The sequence below is a fragment of the Pseudonaja textilis genome, chromosome 2 (assembly GCF_049901715.1).
Source record: "Pseudonaja textilis isolate UNSWEBS1 chromosome 2, rPseTex1.2, whole genome shotgun sequence".
Taxonomy (NCBI): domain Eukaryota; kingdom Metazoa; phylum Chordata; class Lepidosauria; order Squamata; family Elapidae; genus Pseudonaja; species Pseudonaja textilis.
In genome coordinates this window covers 54,673,796-54,681,003 of record NC_141991.1, presented here as the reverse complement: position 1 = coordinate 54,681,003, position 7,208 = coordinate 54,673,796, and positions in this window count along the sequence as shown.

The following is a 7,208-nucleotide window of genomic DNA, read 5'->3' as shown; positions in this document are numbered from 1 at the left end:
GATGTCATGCTTTACAACAACATTGTTTAGTGATGACTATCCCCCAAAACAATTGCCAATGTAACGCAAGGTCTGCTTATATTTTTCTACAGCATTGCTAACGGTATGTCCTAACAATGAAGTAGATTTTTCTCAAATAGATTTTCTGGTTCACTGAGAATGCTGTGAAAGTCTGCTTCTGTTTTCGTGGGCTGGCTGAAAACTCAAGGAAACTGACTTTCTGATTTGGAAGTTATTTATAATAGTAGTCATACTGGTGTTGATAACTCTGAGATTTTGAGAGCAATAAGTTTTCAAAAATAATGCTTGGAATGGAAGGAGACCACCTTATCCCTTTCTGTCAACACTACCTCTTTTGGATGGAAATGAAATAAATCAGAATTAGTCTAACACTCGGGAGAGCATTGTGTTTGCTGCAAGTCTAATTGTAACAGCATCCATTGTCACATCTCAGATGGCTTCTCCGCAGTTTTCTGAGATATATTTTCTCTCTGTGTACAGACATTTATGCATTCAGTGTAAGCTTTTGACTTACAGCAATATGAAATAAAAGTTAAGAAAGTTAAGCTTTCCTTCCCTTTCTTTTTAAAGGACATGATGGACACTTCACTTAGCTGCCTATTATCACTCATTAAAATAGTTAGGTTAGCTTCTGGAAAGCTCTACTTTTATTAAATCATAAATTTGAGTATTATATACAGAGGTCCTGACCCATAAATCCATTAGTTGATTGGGGTTAGAATGAGGTGACAAACATGTCCTATTCGGAGACCTCAATTATGATTATGGATAGTGCTGCGGGTGAAAATTACTATCAGTGGTATTCTGTCAGCAGCGGCCGAAAATGAGGTATTTTCTTGTAAAGCTGACCACCCCTAGAACTAAAGGGACAATAAGCAATAGCTCTGGAGACCCTGTCACCAGCTCTCTATATGCTGGATCAGCACAGTTTAGCAGGGATTGGGAAACAGGAGGCTCCATGAATTTACTTTAAACTAGGAATCCTGTGACCTACTGGGTCATCCTTTCAGAGACATTTTCTTACCAGATTCATCAGTGCCTTCAACAATGACAGAGCTTCTAAAACACTGCCTTCACTTGAAAAGTTGGGATACATTAAGACACGTATCTGTCTTGAAAACAGACCAAATTGAACTGTATAGCACAGTCAAACATCAGAACAGGAAGGGTTTCATAATATGTTGTAGTTTTATGATAATTTAATGTCACAAAATGTTTCATAAAATTTGCCAAATTTCAATCTGGATCTCAGAACTTGGATACATTTTTTTGAGGTACCTCATTCTAAACTTTTTGTCCTCTGATGCACCAAAAGGGAAGAAGAGTTTTAGTAGCATATACACAGATTCAGAGTCCCATTTAGGATTTCTTTAGGACTTATTGTGAACTGCAATAAGCTAGTTGGCCAAAAGGGAATGCTCACTAGTTAGGCACTCTGCTGAACTTGGAAGAGTTTTTCCACTTATTTACTATATCAGCTGGCTTGCTGCTTAATCAACATTGCAGATTAAAGTGGTAGTCATACCAAGGAAAGAATCCTTTGTTTATTAACAGTTGTGTTTCTAGTATCCTGAAAGAAATGTTTATCTAAATGGGCTATGCCACCTTTGGCCAATCTCAACTTCTTTGGGTGATCTAGAGGTTGACCTTGGGTGATGGGTCCTGGTATTGTGTGTGTAAACGATTTCCACATGGTCTGTTGAGTTGCTGATAGTTTTCAGTTTCCTAGTACAGGGGTAGGGAAACTTGGCTTTTATCACTTATGGACTTCAACTCCCAGAATTCCTGAGTGAGCCATAAAAGGTTCCCCATCCCTGGCCTACTGGTTTTTCAGTTGTGCTATGTCCTACAATTGTATATTAAACAGTCCCAATTCAAGTCAAAAATTGATTTCCCCCACAACTGAAAGACCAGTAGGCCAGGGATAGGGAACCTTTTATGGCTCACTCAGGAATTCTGGGAGTTGAAGTCCATACGTGTTAAAAGAGCCAAGTTTCCCTATCCCTGTCCTAGTGGAACATTTAGTCGGTGCAGCCCAAATGATGATATGGGCATAAAAGCTCATTTATTCTATTCTAATTTATTGGAAGTCAGTGGTAACGTGGAAATCCTTCCTTACCACAGTGTAAAACAAAAGCCATTATTCTGTGTTCTTACACCCTTGAAAGTTCACACGTCTTATATATTTTCAGAATCCTTAAATTTTGTTTCATCTCTCACCTGTTCAAGGTGACTTTTCCCTTTGCTTCAGAGGGTCCCCAATTCTTTGCAGGATCCACTTTATCTGATGAAGGTCTTATCTTGTGATCAATTAACATCTCTTTCCCCCTATTTGTTTTTAGATCTGAAGTCTTTTTCCTTTATATAGCCAAATTTAGCCTTGGGCAACCAGATTCCTAGGTCTCAAGTTCCTGCTTATTGGAGCAAATGCCGACTACTTTGCACTGACTTTGCTCATTTTTTGAGATTTACTGCAGTGCCTGGGGAATACAAATATAAAATTAAATGAAAAAATGAGGTTTTAAAGGTACATGCTTATAATCGTGAATTTTTGTTGATGCACATGCATAGTTTGTTCTTATTCCTATTATGTATTGTTTTATTATTATCACTATTATGATAGTAGAAGATTCTGTTCCTTTAAAAAGTTGGACTGTTCCATGTTCTCCCAAGTCATGTTTAAGTGCAAAATTCAAACATCATTGCATAGTAAGCTACCTTCACAACTATTCCCTCCTTGTACTTTTAATAAGCTGTTTACCCTCTACAACTTCCATTTGGGTCACATCTCTGTGCAAAGTTCTGGAAAAAAATCCTTCTGCCTTGCCTTGATGTATCTCTGACTTAACTACATAGGGTCAGAAATAGGATATATAATATAATCACCTTGGCAAAAAAATATGACAAAATGAAATCATTCCTGCAGACCCTAGTTTTAGCAAATATCTGTGATAACCAAAGTCCAAATATTTGAGGGTGGGATAAGTCCAAATATTTGATGGGCTGATAGAAAGGTTGCAGGACCACCTTGACAACTTGGCAATAAATGTTAAATGTTGATAACACAAACACTCAAATCTAGTCCAGCTGTTTTTTTCCTTTATGTTGCCTTTATGATATAAAATAGTTTCAGTGTAAAGATTGATTTAAATTAAAATATTCATTGCTGGTCACATCTGCAGGTAGAACGCTAGAAATAAACATTTCTTCCAATGTCCTTTGGCAAGACAAAATGGAATCAGCAAGGCTCAGATTTAGCATGTTTTAGTTGTACTGGGTAATAAAGTAGAAGGTTAATTTCAGCAATTCCAGTGAAATAGTAACTGTTTTACTTCTAAGGATCCAGGTATTTTAACTAAATTAAGAAATGAATGTTCAAGTTTAATATTTTTGCAGATAGTATTTATTAATATAAATTGTGCTCCTTTTATAGAAAGATAAACCTAGCGCTAAGTAGATAAGTCTTCATTTTCCTATAAATATAGATAGTAACGATACTTTCTTAGAGTAACATCAGCACTCTGCCTAAAACCATCTCCTGATAGTATTAAATTACAGAGAAGAATTTTTAGCATATTTAATGGAGGTGTGTGTGTGAGAGAGAGGGGGGGGAGAGGGGGGAGGAAGGGAGGGAGGGTTATTATTTTAAATGAAGGCTGAGTTGATATTGAAAAAGGGATACCTTTTTTCTGCCTTATTTACTGGACGCTGGATATTTATTTTTGAATTTCCCTTGGTAATATTTTTTAAATGCTCTGTTCTTGCCAGTGAAAGGTGTTGCTACTTATTGTTGTTTCCTGCTTTAAGATATGCCTTTCCACGCTGAGGAGGACCCTGCTTGACCATACTTCCTACTCTGAAAAGCCCAGGGGAAAGAGTTTTCTCATAATATCTCCCTGTGAGACTTAATTGAAGCATGGAAAATCCTTTTGGAAGGATGATTGCATAGTGAAAAACATGCTGAGCAGGAAAAAAAAAAACTCCTACGGGCATCTGGGAAATATAACATTTGAGCTCCATTCCTTGAAATGAATGAGCTTCAGTGATGTGGGGAACTGGGAAATATGTTAGTGGAAGAGAGGGATCCATGAATCACATAAGTTACGTACTTCAGGCCACCTTGAATTAAGTGGTAGAAGCAATGATCTGGGATCTTAGCACCATTGAGAAACAGTAATACAACTCTGTTTCAGCCAGAGACGCTTCCTAGCTGAGAGTAAAGCTTGCCTCTTCTATTGAGCCCTTCACGAGTGATTATAATACCTGCTGATCAACTGAAGGGAAAAGAGGTGCTTTTCAAGGGCAACTTCGATGAACCCATTTCAGATTTCTGAGTGAAAAATAACGTGATTCACATTAACATTCCCATTAATTTTGAAAAATTCAATTAAGGTGACAGATATATGTTTAGATAACAATTATTAACCGACTACATTCAATTTACAGCAAAAGGACAATCTAGAGGCCCAAAGGTCTACGTAAGCATTTATTTGATGCAGAGATGTATTTCTTTAAAAAGCACAATTAATTTTGAGTTGCTGCAGGTGGACTTATGAAAACGTCCTCAGTGGGAATGAAGACAGCCACTGCCTATTAGTCCAACCCTGGTAAAAACCTTGAGAAAAGTGGAAAGCCTTTGGCTAATTATTCATCCTTCAAATATGGAGCCTAGCTAAGTGATATCATTCAATAGACTTAGAAAGATCTCAAAGGCTAAGCAAGGTCTAATTTATATTAAGTGGGAAACTACCAGAAAATTCTGAAAATCTAGCAAATCTGCAAGAAGGCAATAGCAAACCACTTCCATATGAATCTTCCAGAAAACTTCATCAACATATCCAGGAAATCACTTGGAGTTAGTTTGGTTATAAAGAGTCTCGCTTTCTCTTTCAAAGTCATTTATTGCCAAGTATTGTCCAAAAAACTTTGAATGAAAACATAATAATAAGAAAACTGATGGGCAGAATATCTAACCAGTGATTTTTGGCAAACATAATTGTCAGAGCAATTGAATGGATTGAATACATTTAAACTAAATGCACTGTATTGTATGCAACAGCAATCTTTTCTACACATTCTCAAAACATAATACAGAAAAGCAGCATAGGATTCTAGGGGATTCCTTTTGTGTGGAAGAATCAATAATTCAGCTTCCCCTCCCCCCTTACCCTTATGACTAAATCACTTGTGCAGTGAGGTAATTAGTCAAAAGAGTGCAGGACTCTCTTGGTGAAGAAGAAAATGTTGAATTTTCTTTCTGGCATATGTAACTCAAGTTAAAAAGCTGGAATAGAAAGTTGTCATCTCATAAATCATGACAGAAAATAAAGAATGTGCAAGAAGCAAACTGGTATATAGTAAATTGCATAATAAATAAAATTAAATAAAACTTGGATTGTTACTGGACTGTAGTTACTTTCAACCTCACCCAGAATGGTGAACAGGGACAAATCAGAACTGAAAACCAGAATCTGCGCAATTACAGGAGTTTGGTTACAAACGAAGGTGGATCATGAAGGGAGTTTAACATTTTTCTAAAACTATATTCTCATGAGAGCTAGCTTGGGGTAGAGGTTAAGGCATTAGTCTGGAAACTGGGAGACCATGAGTTCCAGTCTTGCTTTGGGCATGAAGCCAGATGGGGTGACTTTGGACTAGTCACTTTCAGTTCTAGGAAGGAAAGAAGGGCAAACCTCATTTGAAAAATGTTGCCAAGAAAACTGCAGGTACTTGTCTGAACTATGTCTGAGAATCAAATTCAACAGAAGAAAAAAATACGCTCATATTTTAGTTAAATCAATATTATTATTGCTCTTTAATAGATTTAATTTTCATGATGCAAAAATACTAATTGTCTGTAACATCTCATTTATTACTCTATTAAAATAGCAAATATTTTATAACAACTATGCTGAAACCTTATTCCCTCCATACAATATCAAATACAAGTACTTCTTATTTTTTTTCCCCGCATGGTCCTTCCTCAGTGCAAATTGGACTTAATCCAAAATATTTAAGAAAGTTCATGCATTCTAGTTATTAGAACTAAAAGCAATGATTGTTAAACTACTGTATATATACTTGCATATAAGCCCATCCATGGATAAGCTGACCTCTGACTTTTTAATCAAAATATCACAAAACCACTGCAAATAAGCTGTCCCTCAACAGTTTTGTATGCTTTCATTTACAAATTTAGCTACTATATGATAAATAAATGAATAAACAAACAAATTCACAATTGTCTTGTCCATTCATATCACACTTTTCATGGTATTTTGATTAAAAAAATGGAGGGTTGGCTTATTTGCAGATGAGGTTATCCAGGAGTATATATGGATATTTTAAAGAAATTTGGAGATATATTTGGCACCTAAAATTTACCTGAGAGTGTATACAGTAAGTCTTATGGCATTTTATAAATTACAAACATGCAATGGTCAAGGCTGCTATTTGTTCTGCAGTTGTAAATTGTGACATTTTTGACAAGATGGATTTCTATCTTATGGAACTGCAGCTGTTTCGGTTTAGATTTCAATTAAACAATGATGTCAAGTGCCCCAGATCATTAATTATTCTAAAGCAGACAGAGGAAAGAAAAAAATTAATTATTCTAAAGCAGACAGAGGAAAGAAAAAAAAGGAAGAAAGAAAAAGAAACCAGGTGATAAACTCTTATGGTTGCAGTTGTGGTTCCTCTTGTTGTCTATTGAAGATTCAGCTGACTGGTCATCTCTTTCACTCTGATTTTATGACGCAAACATGACTCAGCCAGCTAAAAAGGGACCTGGTCCAATTCCCAGCCCAAGGCAGGAGATCTTCCATTCCAGACAAAAGGCGTTCCCATCTTTTTTTGAAGATGACCGCAATGGAGCATAATTTAAGTTGGCTACAAAAAAAAGAAAGAAAGAAAGAAAGAAAGAAAAGGAAAAGAAAAGAACAGGAAAAGAAAGAAAAGAGAACAAAACAAAACAACAGTCTCAACAACAATTTCAATATTTTGGGGTGGGTTTGCTTATATAGAGCAGGAGTATCAAAGTCAAGGCCTGCAGGCCGGAGCCAGCCACCCTGGAAACAGTGAAGGACCAGCCCACAGTGCCTCTGCAGGAGGTCGCCACAGCCAAAAACAAAGCTCAGGAGCCCATTTTTGTTGGCAGAGCTCTCAGGCCACTACAGGTGCCCTAACAT